General features: G+C 35.1%; 1 long non-coding RNA gene across 1 annotated transcript; it reads right to left on the bottom strand.

Annotated features, from left to right (window-relative positions):
* Positions 1-1,887: 1,887 nt before the first annotated feature.
* LOC145806066 (uncharacterized) lies at positions 1,888-14,147 on the bottom strand. Its single transcript, XR_014348510.1, has 2 exons — positions 13,942-14,147; positions 1,888-2,435 (listed from the first exon to the last, which is right to left on the bottom strand). It is a non-coding gene; the product is annotated as an uncharacterized LOC145806066 (long non-coding RNA).
* Between the last annotated feature and the right edge of the window lie 3,481 nt (positions 14,148-17,628).

Here is a 17,628-nt window from a genome sequence, read left to right on the forward strand (position 1 = left end):
CTTGCACTAGTGATGGAGCATATTCTCCATATGTCTTGAGGTAAACTTTACTGCTAAAGTTCTATTTGTTCTAAAACTGATTTGTATCATTTGTTTATATTTATATCTTATATTATATTATTAGTAAATTGATATCCATATTTCTTGTGTATTAACCTTTTCATATTTCTTTCATTTTAGGATGAAGCGGAAGAGAAAGACCTTTAAGGCCCCTTGCACTATGGATGAGGCTTTACATGTGCGGGCAAGTCCCTTGCTACCTCGCACTATGGATGGAGCATCTTCTCCATATGTTTTGAGGTAAACTTTACTGTTAAAGTTTTATTTGTTTTGAAACTAATTTATATTATTTGTTTATATTTATATCTTGTGTTACATATTTCTAGTGTATTAACTTTTTTATATTTCTTTCATTTTAGGATGAAACGAAAGAGAAAGACCTTTAAGGCCCCTTGCACTATGGATGAGACTTTACGTGTGCGGGCAAGTCCCTTGCTACCTCGCACTATGGATGGAGCATCTTCTCCATATGTTTCGAGGTAAACTTTACTGTTAAATTTTTATTTGTTCTGAAACTGATTTATATTATTTGTTTATATTTATATCTCGTGTTATATTATTAGTAAATTGATAGCTGTATTTCTTGTGTATTAACCTTTTTGTATTTCTTTCATTTTAGGATGAAGCAAAAGAGGAAGACCTTTAAGGCCCCTTACACTATGAATGAGGCTTTACGTGTGCGGGTAAGTCCCTCGCTACCTCGTACTATGGATGGAGCATCTTCTTCATCTATTTCATCTCCACATATAGTATCAACTACCTCAACACAATGAGGTTGAGGATTCGCCCGAGGAATAAAGGAATAGGATACAGGCACTAAGATCCAAGTAAAATTTGATGATAAGTGTAGCTTGCTTTTTGTGCCCCTTTCAAATACGATAGCCCCATAGTTAGGACTCATAGTTCTGAATCTGATTCCACAAGTGCAATGTGAAATAGATAAGCACAAATGAGTCCAAATTTGACAATTCTTTTAGAAATTCAATTTTGAATCAAAATGCCAAAAATAGACTGCTTTGCCAAATTATAGAGTCACCAACTAAATATTTTTGAGAAATTTAAGAAACTCGAAACTCGTGCCAAAGGCCACTTATCTATCATCACCAAAGTGTCTCGGCTTGAGAACTTAAGTACGAGAGGGAAAGGTCATGAATTGAGCACCCCACTCGCCTGATCAAAGATCAGCCTCTACTAATCATGATGTGATTTTTATTTACATTATATGCTCTTGTTCGAATTTTTAGGCTACTATATGATGCACACAAGTATAGACTAATTTGCAAAAATTGAAACACTCTGATTTTATATTTGTTTTCAAAGTTGTTTGGATACATACCACTTGAAAAAATGGGCTCGTATGTACATTTAAGCAAAATATCCCAACTTAGGCAATTAGCCTTCATCTATTGACGTTCAAACAGGTATATCAACTAAGCACTTAGCCTCATGGTATATATGTTTGACATGGCAACAATCACACGCATGCAATATGCTAAAGCCATAAATGCTCACCTAATACTCCAAGACAAGTTAAAGAGAATAAAATAATTAGAAAAAATGCATGCTCTTAATCAATGCAATAGGACTAATGCAACACATACAATATGCAAATAATAGGCTCGGCTACTAACATGGCAGGTGAATCAATACAAGGCATGCAACAAAGCACGTATTCGAGTTAGGAATTTTGAAATTGCCATTGATTAGTATGATGAGCTGAACCCTTATGCATGCAAAACAAATGGATGCAAGGCATGGAAAATGCTAATTTAAACATGATGCTCTATGCTATCCATCATAAGCAAGTAAATAAAATGAAAAAAGAAATAGGAGTTGGAAGACATACACATTATTACATATTTTCCCTCGCACAGGAGGGTTCGAATAAATGTCCTAACTAATTATCGAATTAATTAACTATTACAAACCAAATGAAATAAATTAACTACGCTAGCTAATTATTGCAATACAAAAATAAATAGCTATCTAATTATCAAAATGAACTAGCTACTCTAACTAATTAATCACTTTACAACATGAATTAACTAACTATTTACAATACAAATTAAGTTGTTATTCTAACTAGCTAATTAATTGCAATACACTACTAGTGAACATAATTTTAACGGGCCCTGAGAAGCAAGGAATGATTCATGCATGCATGCGTATTTCCACCAGAAAATGCTCTTTGTTCTGCTGCCAGAATGTTTATGTTGCACAGTCAAAAAATTGCATTGTTTTTCGCCTCAGCCTCTACTCTGTTCTGCAGGAAAAATGGCACTGCTTGGCTGAAAAAGGTTGCCGGCTAGCCAGAAGAAGTTGATAGCCGTATATTAAAGGTGGCCGGCTGGCCGCTAATGTTTGGTACTGCCCTGCTGCAACAGATATAAAACAGAGCACAAACAGAGTATTTTCAGGGGATGTTTGTCCAACTTGCCTCTCCTTCTCATCAATCAAATCAAAGGAGGGGTAGGCTTGATTCGTAAGCCATCAATCGACGCAAACTCATTGTGTGATGACTTATGAATCAAAGGATACAATTTCAATAAATGATAGTAAAAGGCCCACAAAACCCCCTCCCTATCATGGAATTGATCAAGGGAAGTGGTTGACCTTGAATCTTGAACTATTTTTATCACTAACAAGTATGAAATGACACAAAACTCAAGAGGTTCAATTAATGTCTAATTGAACCCAAATTGATTTTATTATCTTGTTCCATTTTAGCCCAATTTTATTACCTCTTTTAATTACCTTTCCATTCATTAGTCATTTTAGTCCACAAATGAAAGTTAAGTCCACTAAATGGTGAAGAGTGTCAAACAAAAAGTTGTTTTGGGCATAAGAAAGAGGTAATGCCCTGGTAATGAACCTCCGAAGAGATTAAACCATTTAGCGTTGTATGGTTCCTTTCTCAAGCTTAAACAACACTCGGTTGAAGCAATTCTTAAAGAAAAGAAAAAGGCAAGAAAAGAGAGAGGTTGCAGAGGTGATTAGAGGTGAACACAAGTATGAAAAGCACTAAATAAATGCTATCAACCCAAATAAATTGGTGGCTAAAGCCTAAATCACCAAACCTATGTGGACCATTACACTACAAGCATGCTATACAAAGCATAAATGAAGTAAACACATGAAAACAGTCCTAAAATAGCTAAAAATAGTGCTAAAATAACATGGAGAAGCTGGAAAAAGTTAGCTAAAATAATGGAGAAATTGAGCTAGTAAACAAGCATAAGGAGGGGTGGCTATCTCCTCTATTTTCGGGACTTCAAAACTGCATTTTTAGCCTCTGAAAATTAGTGGTAAAAAGCTGAAAAAAAGTTGATGAATAGATGGGAAACACAAGAGGAAAGGCTTAGGAGACAAGGTACAAAGAAGGGTGATTAACCCCTCTACCTTTAATAGCCTTAAACCACAAGCTTCAGCCCATAAAAACAGTTGAAAAACAGCCCAAAAACAATAAGAAAAGATAGGAAAGAAGTAGTGCAAAGGAGCTAGTAGTTATATCTCTTGAAGAGGAGTAACACTTTTGTTCACAAACCACAAAGTTTACACTCTCAAGGGCTGAGATTTGAGCTCAAGAACCTCAACAAGAAAATCCAAATTTTTGTTTTAGGAAGTGTAGAGAGAGAGTGTGTAGGTTACAAGATAGAGAGAGAGAGAGAGAGAGAGAGAGAGAGAGAGAGAGAGAGAGTGCTATGCAAGTATTGGAGCTTTAGGAATTTTTTCTAACCCAATTTCAAGAGGGGTGGTCATCTATATATAGAAAAACATGTGCCTCAGTTGGAAATATCATTATAAAGATAGCTGGTGTAGTGTATGCACCTGTGGAGACAGCTGGCAGCAAAATATTTGGTTTTTTGACACAAGTGGTTGCCTGGCCACTAAAGGGGACGGTTGTACACTTGTGGGGACACTTGGATGTAAAAAGCTACCTCTCAGGACACCTAGCTACCTAGCTAAATACTTGTACGGCCGTACACAAAGTGGCCGGTCGTACACAAAAAACTACTTTCAAGCCCGACTTCAAACATGCATATCTCCTTCATCCGGACTCGATTTTACTTGATTCTTGAGTCTAAATTGAAGCCCCAGAATTCTAATTTCCAATGGTGGTGACCTCACATCTAAATTCTAAGTGTACAGAGACATATGCCTATTTTAGTGAAGGCTGCTCATTTCTATCTTAACGGTTTGATGCCCAACGTTTCCCCAACTAGTTTTCTTCCCTCCCCTCCTATTTCCTCCAACTCCAAACCTTATAAGATGTTTTTAAAGATTTTTCAAAGAGTTCACCTCCCTTCCACTTATTTCCACTTTGTCCTTACTCGATTTACCGAAAAGTGCAATATTTAACGAAATGTGAGCCTTGGAACATCGTAGAAGTATTTGGAAGAGTATTTTGAAAGAGAGGGTATTAAGGTTTAAAATAGTTTTGGTCAAAATGGGGTGTAAGGTTAGGATTAGAAGCATCAAAACTGAAGTTTTTTTGCTGAAGAACTTGAACAATTGTACAGCGTAACTTTCATCATCAAGTGATCAACCTGAGGCGCCAAAGTCTTAAGGGTGGTCAAAAATGGGGTGTCTACCACAAGTTTCAACTGGTGGAGGATGATGGAAAAAAGTTGAAGGGACAATTGGGGTTGAACGTGCCTAGCAGGCATAGAGTCCCACTTACATATCTCAGTTGGAATGTGATCCATGTTGATATAAAGAGAATATTTGGCAAGAGGTGCAGGTATATAGTTTTCCCTTTTGCTAATTAGGGTTAGGGTTTATGCTTAGATTTTTGAATTTTTCCAAGTTATTAGTTATTAGTTATTTGATTTCTGATTTCTTGTTAATTGTATTTAGTGTTAATATGCTGTGTGATGGTTTGTGGATTTCTAATTTTGATCATTTACTTGTGCATTTGTGTGTGCTCTATAATTGTGAGGATGAAATTGGCATTCAATTTGTGCTTTGTAGGACAACTTGGTATACTGTCCAAATGAATTCAATGAGGTTTGTATGCGACTTTGTAGGACATCTTGGAAAGATCATAAAAGCAAGACAAAGTCCAAGTAATGGGTTCCATTCAAGAATGATCCAAACATTGCTTCTAGAGTACCTAGTAACATAGTGCTAACCCAGTGGAGGAAACTTGTGCAATATTGGGCAAGTAAAGAAGTGCAGGTATAAGTATTCTTTATAAAATTTTAATTAATGTTTTAATGGTAAGTAACTAATGTTCGATATTCTAACCAATGTCATAGGCGATTGCTAAGAAGAATTCTTCTAATCGGGGATTTCGTGGGCCTTCACATACGACCGGAAGGACATCTTTCTCAGATATTCATTTCAATGTATTGATTTTGTGGCTGTACCTAAGGCATCATCTGAGACTGCATTTGGTACTACAGTTACAGCCGCACCTAGTGCACTTGGTGTAACACTTGTGGTTGTAGTTGTGGCTGTATCTGTATCTGGTGTTGCACTTGTGACTTATTATGTTGTGAAGACTTGAGCTCCTAACTTGAAAAAAAATTACAGATGGCACATAAAGGAGATCAGATAGATAAGATGAGTCTCTGGAAGAGGGCACACAACCTGAATGATCCCGATGTGGTGGCAATTATGGCATTTTTATGGTTTAAAAGTTTTTACACATATTTTTCTTTTTGCCAAACATTGTCCTTATGTTTTCAAAATGTAGAAGGAATACAATCTTCATCTTTGGAAAGTTCCTAAGGAGCAACATACGATTGAGTATTGCGATGGGATTTACCATAAAATCGTTGGGAAAGATCATGGGTATTGCAAGACCTATGGGAGAGGAGTGCCCTGGAGTGCAGTGTATGCACAAGGCAACAGCCCATCCTAATCATTAGCAGCCCCTTCATCTATTGATGAGATCACACAACATGTGACACAAGACGTTGAGTCTAGGTTCACTACAACGATCAAGAACCTGACGACACACGTTTTGTTCTTAGAGTCACAAGTGTGGCTGGGAGTACGAGCTTGAGAGAGGTGAAATCCTTACAAATTGACGAATTTTATGTTTTATCAATTGTATATATACATATAGAAATTATTAATACATTATACTAACATATTGTAGTTGTCAGATGCATCTAGTGGGCAACAAGCTTCAAAAGCAAATGAATAAGTATGCCACTATTCGAACAAACATTGAGTAGTCCATAATCTAATTTGGAATTGGTTGTTGCTAATAACTTCAATTTTTGAGCAGCAACTTTTGCATCTTTGAGAATATGATGGTGCTCTAGGACTTTTCTCAAACTGCATGATATGAGAGATCATGTCAATAAATCTGAGGTTATCGATTCTTTTTTTTTTTTTTTTTTTTTTTTGAATAGTGAGTGTTTTGATTCTGTTCTTGATGTTGTGAGAAAGGAGGCTGAGAATTGTGATTACTTGCAAGGTATTTTCAAGTTCTCACATGGTTTTTTTTTTGGTGCTAAATTTACCTTCCCATTGTTTCTAATATGATTTTGGCTGCTGAAACTGATGCCTTTAATTTATCACCTATTACCTTGAAGACTTATTTGTTAGCTTGGTAGTAATTAAATTTATCACCTATTACCTTGAAGATTTATTTGTTAAATTGGTAGTAATTATATGATCTCACAATAGCAGGACCTTTCTTAATTTCTTGTTCTAAATTCCAAGATCACATGTTGAATTTGGAAGCATTACTAGTAGCATTGTCATATTTTATGCTATTGTGGCTTAATTTATTGCATTCGACAAGGTATTTGTTTTATTATAGAAAATGAGTATCGACTACTTAAAAGAGAATTTTTCTGTCATCTACTTGTAGCGTGTTTGACTAACTAGTTTCTTATAGTTTTAAAATTGTTATCTGACCAAGTGATTGCTGGATATTTTCTTTTGTGTTGTTCGGAGTTTTTCATTGCTGACTAAAATTTCAAGATTGTCGTCTAATTAGGAAATGGAAGAATTTAGGTACAAAGGATGACAAGAGTCACAAAGTGTAGTCTAATTTTTTAATTGTGTAATGTATTAATTCACTTTCAATTGTTTTTGATTGTTTAGTTCTTTCGTTTAATAGAAAGTATATTTTGAGGTTTGTGATAGTTCTGAGGAAAGAAAAACAGGAAAGTGTAGAAGAAATGTTAATGTCGCATGGTTTGATAAGATAAAGAGAAACCATGAGGCAGTTGAAAAACCACCATGGATAATTCTTACCTAATATGCAATCAAATTTGTTAAGAATGAAAATGAATAAAGATAAGGCAAACAACCATTCTTGTCAGTCTTTGATGCTTCATACTTTTTGATGTGTCCAGAAATCACTTTTTTGTTCATAGCTTAACATTTTCTCTCTATTTTGCTCATAATCATATTGCTCATGTTGCTTTGTATGCTTGGCCTTGTGAATTTTGATTGTTTAGCACCTAACTATCATCTGTCAGAATTTAAAATGAATTTATAGATATTGTATAGATCATTGTTGCTATTTTAAAGCATTCTTGAGCTCCATTGTTTCCCCGAATTAATACTTGAGCTACTTTGCTCTCTCTCTCTCTCTCTCTTAAAGCAGATGGTGAAATCAGAAGATGTCTGTAATCTCAAGAGTTGCTGCTCTTCTTCCAACTCTATAACAAGATTGTGAAGGATTCTTAGAATCAAAACTATTGTAACCTCAAATGTTCTTTGTAATTGCAAGAGATGAAAAACCTTTGTAGGATTCTTTCAGGAACTCTTGTTATTGTTGCACACTTTTTCCTTTTTTTTTTTTTGAAGAAAGAGAATTTTATTAAGGGAAGAAATGGAAAATAATGCATGAATGTTGAGAGTTTTGCAAATATGTCTTTAAGTTTATTGTATATAATATTTGAATATATATATGATTGTAGGTTTTTTTTTTTTGCGACGGAAGAAGATGGTCGCTAATACATTGTAGGCATTTTTTAAACTCTTTTGCAACGGCAAAATATCAGTCACTATAAGTAGGTTTAGACGGTCATAAATAGTTTGCGACTGCTGTTTTGTCGAAATGGTTCTCAGTAAATTTGGTATGCAAAATTTTGTGCACTAGGTGATAAATTGAGTTTGCTCTAATACCCAAATAACAATATAAAAGAGAAATAAATAGAGGCGATCCTTTATGCTTCAGCAATAAAGAGCCTCATGTATTCTCAAGTTTGTATGCATCTGGATATCGCATACGCAATTGGAATACTTGGCTAATATTTGTGCACTTCTGGACTTCAAGTTGTAAATTACATTAAGAAGTCACTAAGGATCTATTGTGATAATAAAGTTACTGAACTTTATTCTAAGAGTGACAAGAGTTCATCAAAATCAAAACATATTGACATAAAGTTTCTTATCGTAAAGAAAATAATCATGATTATGAATTTGCTTACTAAGGACTTACCACATAAAGTGTTCAATGAGCATGTAGCTCATATAGGAGCGGTTAGTTCTAGTGATGTGCTTTGTTAGTGGGAGTCTATATTACTCACTATTTAGTTAATTGACACTTATAATGATCACTTTTAGTTGCTGGATGATTCTAAAATAAAGATGTATTTTTCTATTCTGGTTAAACAAAAGATAATACATTAACCCTTTTGAGTTATAAAGTTGGACCAATTGGAAATAGACATGATAAGGGATCATATTACATGAAATTTCCATGCTACACATTCATACTTGATCTATGTCACTGATGACATTGGTATTTGTGACCATGGATGGGTCTTGCCGCGATAAATGCCACGAAGGCCACTATGATCCTATATTGATGTTTTAGTGGACCAGATTGTTTTAGAGATAACACTCATAAATTTTAACAGTAAACGTTTGAGCTCATAAAGTTAACAATGTTTAATATCAAGTTGACCTGTGTGGCCCAAGTGGGAGATTGTAAGGAATTTTCTGTAGGTGGGTCTACATAGATCAAATAATTATACATTGTAGTCTGTTAAATGAAGTATGAGTGGTGTCGGTTAGACTCATTAAATTATGATCCATACAGAAACATGACCGGGTCATTGACATATCTCTAATAGCACATATTTTTGGTCATGCTATGTGCACTAAAGGAGTATGGGCTAAACCATATGTGTAGAGACCAGTTTAGGCCCACTTATAATTCCATTAGTTATGATGGGCTAATATGGAATTGGGGCTTTATAACTATGTTGTTAAGGTCCCCACTCCAACCCTAGCCTCTATCTCATATTTTTCCCCACTCCAACCCTAGCCTCTATCTCATATTTTTCCCATCAGTGTGTGAAAGCAAACAAGAGTAGGGTTTTGGAGCGAAAAATAATAATCATTAAGAACTCTACCGTTTAGATCAACTATTATCAGTGGCGTCAGATACGTAACTATTTTTATTTTCTTCTATTGATTTGACTTGAGATTTTGGATTTAGATTTCTTTTGAAATCCCACATAGATATGACTTACAACTCTCTATTTTTGTCCACAACCATACCGCCGGAGTTGGGCAAAGTTGAAGAGGTTGGAATTTTTGTGGATGGGTACGACTAACTTGATTGGCAAAATACCAGAAAGTTTTGCCAATCTATCCAATCTTCAAGTGTTGTATCTCTCAATCAATCATTTGACTAGTTCAATTCCTCATCAATTCTTTTAATTGAACAACTTGATTCTTGTGAGTTTAAGCAAAAATCAATTGTCAAGTGAAATTTCAACTCCAATTGAATTATCGGACTTGTTTAAATTGGATTTTTCAAAGAACAATTTGACAGGTTCAATTTCTCAAGGACTATTTCAATTGAAAAACTTAAGTTTTGTGTTCTTAGACAAAAATCAATTGTCGGATGAAATTTCAACTTCAATGGAGTCATTGGAATTGATTAAATTAGATTTGTCGATGAACAATTTGACAGATTCAATACCAATGCATTTGTGGATCTTATAACGGTTGACACACTTAATTTTCCAATTGCCTATAATAAAAATTTAATCTAATTAGGCTGCCATTTTGATTGTAAGTCTTGTGTCTATGCAAACATGGTATAGAAAGTATGGGGCATATTTTCAAGTTGCTTGGATTTCTTAATTATTGGATTAAATGACTCTTATTTACTTAGGTAACTATCATCCCTTATTTATCATATCAAATTCACTCTATTTAATAATATTGTATCTCCTTGTGGGTGTTGATTTCCGACCACACAACCAAACAAGGAACTTAGCTGGAGAGCACGGGGCAGAATAAATTAAGCTAACCACCTGCCAACAAGAAGATGAGAATATCGCGGTGGTTCGTCCACCCAGAGATACTCCGATGCTCAAGTCAGTAAATCTTATCTCTCATAGATATAGCACAAGTATTCAATTCATAATAAAGAGCATACCTTAGACCCATGGGGGTGCCTTACTTTTATAATGATCAGTATTCAAGTTCCCGTAGAAGTCTTACTTTATGAGACTCTATCCTTTACAAGGATAACATTTATCATAACTCACACTATTCAGATTAAGATGAACTTCCTCAAGAGTCACATCTCTATCCAAATAGGTAGCTTGATGTCATCTAGGACTCTTGTTCTCTATCCGAATATCTCGGGTTCAAATATGATCACATCATATCTCGACAACTTGGTCCATCTACATGGCACCTAGGCTAACAACATCGGCCACATGGACAACCCAAAAAATATGTCTCCACAACTGCCTCCTAGGTTCTATTAACCTCGGCAACCTAAGGTGATGGAACCTACATCGTTTTATTTTTCAACATGTCGGCTAAATAACATGCTAGATACACTCTTCCGACCAAAATCATGACTCACTGACGTAAAGAAACAAGGACTCAAATGCCCACTCATCAAGAATCAAGAATCAAGAACCATCATGTTCTATCTCATCCAGGTCCAACATCTCAACAAAGATCGCACTTCTAGCAGAGATCATGACTTGCTAGTTCAAGAACATCAAGATCCTAGTATCAACTTATCAAAATCCAAGAATAAACAAGTTTTGCCCCCATCCAAATTCAACATCTCAACCGAGATCAACACCTCAACCAAGATCACCATCTCAATTGAAATCATCATGTCAACCAAGATCACCATCTCAACCGAGATCACACTTCTCAATCAAGATCATCATCAGATTGGAGCGTACCAATCATGTCACCATCGTGTCGCATCAGTTCTACCCCCGTCGCCTAATGTCAGCACGGACACGTCACCCAAGGACTCGCAATCATAACTTTTTGCCATCTTTTTCCAATTCCAACAAAACCTTTTCACTTTCCCATTTCGTCTCTATCTATGTCCCCAGACTCTCTTTTTTTGCCACTACAAACCATCATCATTCTTCTTGAAGCTTTCATTGGTATGAATACTTTGTTCATGTCCAAGGTTCAAACTCTACCAGCTGAACCGGACTAGCAGCCAAGCAATTTATCAGCTGCTCCACGCATCAACCCACAATCTCAATGGTAGTGCAAACACTGATATAACGACAATCCTACTGCCAAAACTACGAGCAGCAAACACCAAGGTCCTAAGCTCCTAGCCTACAACCTTGACAAACCTCCAATTACTTTATCTGTTGCATACTAACGAGTAACCATCGTCGTAACCAATAATGACATATCTCACCAAACTCTTGTCGTAGAAGACCTTCTTGCTAACATCCCTGATGTCATAACTGTGTAATCCACTCCATCTTCTTATACTCAATCCAAAATTCTCATGCCTCCAGCAACTCAACATCTCAGAAGAGAAGCACATGAAGCAAAAGGACCAAGTTACTGCTGCCAAAGCCGAGGCCATTGCTAAGGCCGCTGAAAAGAAAGCTGTCGAAGTTAAAAAGAAACTAACAGAGGCACTAGGCCTATCAAGAAGGCCAAGACTCTGTCCGAGATCAATATAAGGAACAGGTCAACATCTTGGATAAAACCATCATCTCGGATCATGTCATCTCGGGTATAAGTGTCATCTCGAATACCTTTATCTCACCAAAATTTTGTGAAGATTTCACCAAGTATTGCTTTGAAATCACTAACTCAGTCTTCATTAACTTATCTCTGCTCTCTGCCCCCCTAATGTGAATACATCTTAGGTTCACATTACGAATACATCATCTGAACCTTGTCTAAGTCTAACTTAGACATCCATGACTAGAGTTATCGAGTTTGGCTCACCCAAACTAAACACTTAAAGCTTGGTCTTAGTGTACCGAGAATACTAGTTGTCTCGGCTTTTCGCATAAATCGGTCAAAACATGACTAGTTCCGCTTTGTTTCATATTGAAACATCGCCTTATACTTAGTTCAACTCTACCATCATGGAAAGTCTAAGTTAATCGCCTTATTCATCACAGGAACATCGCTTTACGACTTTTTCTTATCCTTCCAAGTCTGACAACTTGGTCCTTTACCTTGGATCAGAATATCTCGAGTACATTATCTCAGATTAGAACTGATCAATTATCTCGGATTAATGTATCTCGGGGTAGTATCTCTAACATTTGTCTCGGATAACTTCAACTTGTAAAATTTTTCAAAAAAATTTCACAATTGTTATGTTCATTCCTACTTCCTGCCCCCTAATGTGAACCTAAGTACTACTCATGTTCACATTAAGGACGCATCACTTGGTTATCACCTATGTCTTACTTAGACACTTCTGGCCAAGGTCATCATATTTGGCTCACCTAAACGAAGCAGTTAGGGCTTAACCTTAGTGCACCGAAAGTACTAAATACCTCGGCTTTTCTCACAAACTGACCAAGTCATGGCCAGTTTCGCCTTGTTTCATGCCAAAACATCACTGACTTAGTTCAATTCTATCATCATTAGGGGTGTGCGGTGCGGTTTAAAGGAAAAATAGAAACCGTATGGCGGGTGGCGGATTGATAAAATTATCATTAGAATTTGCCATTTTTATTATCAAAAACCGGCGGTTCAGTTGGCAAATAATGGAGGATTTGCCTTGGCGGTTCGGGCGGATTAGCAGTTTATAAAAAATGTAATTCAAATTATAAAACTTGAATCAAAAACATTAACAAACTAGTAAACTAAAAATCCAACACTTTAAATAAATTATACAATAATAATTTAGCAAGACAATAAATCCAACAATTTGCCATTTTATTTCACATTTTCATTTTTATTTAATTTCCCACTTTGTCCAAAGTCCAGGAGGCATTGTGATATCACCTTGACAGGAACAGGCTAACAAGCATGAAAACAATTAAATTGCTTTTAAACTCACAAGTTTCAATGTAAAAGTTAATAATTTTAAAACAAAAATTAAAAGCATCCTTCATGTAATTTTTAGAAATTAATTTTTTTCAATTTATCTGAGTTATTTTTACTTAATAAATTCTAAACAAAAGTTATACTAAGCAATCTAACATAAATTTTTTAAATAAAAAAATTATAAACAACTTCAGTAAATTGTACCAAACATTCTGGATGTGTATAAACAAAAAGAAAGGCACACCAGCGTGCATGGAAAATTGGCTATAAATTAATACTCAATGATGTTATATATATATATATATATATATTTGAATCTATAAGATTATGTCATGCTTTTCTCCTAGTATATTTTAAAAAACTATCAGCAGGTAAACTATATATATAACATATCAATGATGTTATATATATATATATATATTTGAATCTATGCACTCAGATTATATATATATATATATATTTGAATCTAAACTGGTTTTTGATTTTTTATTTATATATATCTCAATGAGGGCTAACAAACAAACAACATTGTAGAGTAAAGAACAAAGAAGAGAGATCAGCCAGAGAAAAAGAAAAAAAGCAAAGAGAGAAAGAGAGATCAGCGAAGCGAAAGAGAAAAGAACAGAGAGAGTGAGCAGCGAGAGAGTCACGTACCGACGTGATGAGTCAACGGCGACGAGTAGGCGCCGATCGGCAAGGGAAGGAGACAGCGGCGGCGGCGATGAAGAGAGACTACAGCGGCGGTGAGCCAATCGACGAGGTGAGGAATGAGACCAAAAGACAGCGGCGATGAATCGATACAAATGAATGAGATGAAATGTGTGGGTCAATTAGGTTTAGTTGAAGAATTATTGTGTGTGTGTGTGTGTGTGTGTGTGTGAGTATATGTGTGCTAGATGTGTATGTGTGTAATCAACGGCTGAAATTTGTTACTGTGTGTGTAGTGTAGCACAGGATTTTTTTTTATTTTTTTTATTTTTTTATTTTTTGCATAATAGGCGGGTTGGGTCGGTTATAACCGCGGGTTGGCAAATTTTAACCAGCCACCCGCGCCGACCCGCCAAAGTTAGAACCCAACCAGTCCAACCCGCCCGCCATAGTTCAAAAAATGCGCGGTTCGGAGCGGTTCAGAGCGGTTAAGGGGTATTATGCACACCCTTAATCATCATGACAAGTCTAAGTTAATCGTCTTGTTTCATGATGAAACATCACAGACTTAGTTCAACTCTACTATCATGGCAAGTCTAAGTTAATCGTCGTGTTTCATGTTGAAACATCACTGACTTAGTTCAACTTTACCATCATGACAAGTCTAAGTTAATTGCCATGTTCACCATGGGAACACCGCCTTATACTTAGTTCAACTTTGCTATCATGGCAAATCTAAGTTTAATCACCTTGTTCACCAGGGAAACATCAACTTATACATTTTCAATCTTATCTCACAATCATAAACAACATTTTGTAATGAACAAAGTCGATACTAGTATTTTATTAATACTTCGGCTAAGGTTATTAACACCATTAGAGCTGAACTCCAAAGTTCGTCAAGCCACATTCCAAGGCCTCGACAATCTCTTACCGTCAAGATCTTATAATCTTAGGTAAGCTTTGTTTTATCTCAACTCTGTTCGCCTCCTGTAAGTTCTGATCTTTTCAAAATTGTTCACCTAGGTCGAACTCCTGTTGTCACAAACCAAACCCGCCCTTATAGGTTTAGCATCGTAACCGGCTAATAATCCTAGGATTACCGAAGACCTCTGAGACAGATTAACATAATATTAGGGGCTAGCAGAAGCAAATAACAAATATACAACATCCATTGAGCTGTGCAAACTTATATGAGATAGAAGAATTTTAAACTTTTTATACACATATCTACACATCATCCCTGCGTCATCATATATATACAAATTAGACAAAAAAGGACTTAGCCCAATTTACAAATAACGAAGACTTGTTTAACCAAACAAAAAAACAAGACTTGAACTTAATCACATAGCCATAACCACTTGGCATATCTGGAACCTCCACGGGAGGCACATAGGTTGGCTGACAAAAACAGATTCCAGACAGACGCCTCTAAGCTTGGTCACACACCTGATCACCTACATACATAAATAATACAGTGAGTTGGAGCCCAGTGAATAATAACAAAGTAAAGGATTTTAGACTGTTGTCCCATATCAGCTTCAGAAAACAGATTCATATTTATTTCAGAAACAGAAGCAGATCCATATTCATAATCTTGTCCAAATCATATATACAAATTAGAGTTCATGCTTAATCATATCTGGTACTTCCATTAGCGCTAACAGAACATATACAAAACAGATGCAGAACAGATGCAGAACAGATGGTGGTTATGAGTAACCAGTTCCATAAAGGAACCTCCGGATCTGGGTAACAGAGAATAGATATGCTGAGCCCTATGATGGAGCCTCCGGTACGGGTAACAAAGTGCAGACATATTAAGTTCCATAATGGAGCCTCCGATACCGGGTAACAGCTGACAAATAACACATGATGCTAAAGATGCCACGAATACACTATCAGAAACTGAACAATCATTCATTGTACAGAACTTATCATTTCAGGAAACAGATCTTAATTCATCATACAAAAAATAAATAAAGTTAAACATAGCTTTACTAAATTATTACTCATAGATAGCAACAGAAGCAGATCAGACAGATCAGGCAGACAATAGCGTGTGAGCTATACAAACACATAACATATACACATAGAAACACAATATTACTTCGTTGATCAAACTTGAATTTCTTGTTTTCTGTCTAAATAATCCGAAGGTCTACTACGCCTTTCTTCAGTCAAATGAATCGGATTCTCATTTCACAAACCCCTTTCATTACTAAATCATTCTTTTATGAATAAACCAATTTCTTACTTGGCTTCTTAATCAAATCTTACTAAATTAATGACTTATTCTTTAATCAAATAATTAATGTTGATTGGCCCTATTTGGTAGGGCTTATTTCCAGCTTATTTCAGCTTTTAACTTAATTTAAGCTATTTTGATGTGTTTGGTTCGGCTTAACAATACAGCTTATAGCTTTTTGTAAGTTAAAAATCAACTTATTCTTTGAGTGGGGGAGGAGAAACATAATTTATAAGTCAAAAATTAGTTTATGTTCACAGTTATAAACTATAATCACTTTCCCACAGCTCTACCAAACGGGGCCATTGTTAGCTTATTAATCCTTATTGAGTCATAAATCATGTCTAGAATGCTTTGGAAAGAGATGAGAATAAAAATGTGAACTAAATGTAATTTTTCAAAATATGCTGAAAATAGGGCCTTCGCTCGAGCGGACCTTTGGTCGCTCGAGCGGTCTGCAAAGCTCTGTAAAAATGCTGGTTGGCCTTAACGTTCGCTCGAGCGATAACTTTACCGCTCAAGCAGCCAGCAAATTTTCTGTGCTTTCAAAATCAACAAAATAATTTCCAAATACATTTTCAAAACTTAAACTCTTGCATGAACCAATTTAAACATGTAATTTTATTAATAAAGATGAACCCATGACTAATTTTCCAATTTCTAATACAAAAATCTCTTTGATCATTAAGATTAAAACCACTAATTTCATGAATATAATAATTCCAACATTCTTCTTCTTTATTTTATAAAACATAAATCAAAGCTACAAAGCCCTTTCAAAATATTTACATGTAAGAAATTTAAATCAAAATCAAACTAATTTTTTATTCAAATATAAATTATAATTTATTTCTAAATTTGTCTAAATTTAGATTTAATTTATTTTCTCCATATCAAATCCAATTTCAAACCCACAAATTTTAAAACACGAATTGATCTTCCAAAACTCTTAAAAATCCATGATGCATGTACAATTGAAACTCAATTTCATGTTAAGACAACTAAATTCAAACCCAAAGTAATTAATTTTCATAAATTTGAACATAGCTCCAATTTCTCATTTTCTTTTTAATTACATAAAATTGACTTCAAGCTCTTTCTATTTTCCTTCAAAACATGAAATTAAAGTCATAAACTCCTTAGAAAATCATTCACGTGTATGAAATTGACATCAAAATTACTAATTTATATTCTTATAAATTTTCTTCATATCAAACCCCAAATTCAAACTCATAAATCTTTTAAACATGGCTTGTCCAAAAAATATACAAACTCTTAAATAAGTAAGAAAACTTGATCATTTTAAAACCATTTACATCAAAATTCCTATAGTATAAAAATTAAGTTCATTCTTCATATACTCATAATTTGTTTCCAAAATTTAGTTCTTGTTTCATCAAGACATGGAATCAATTCGTAGAAATCTTTAATGCATGTACAAT

The sequence above is a fragment of the Camellia sinensis genome, chromosome 13 (genome assembly GCF_055761805.1).
Source record: "Camellia sinensis isolate YWXY chromosome 13, ASM5576180v1, whole genome shotgun sequence".
Taxonomy (NCBI): Eukaryota; Viridiplantae; Streptophyta; class Magnoliopsida; order Ericales; family Theaceae; genus Camellia; species Camellia sinensis.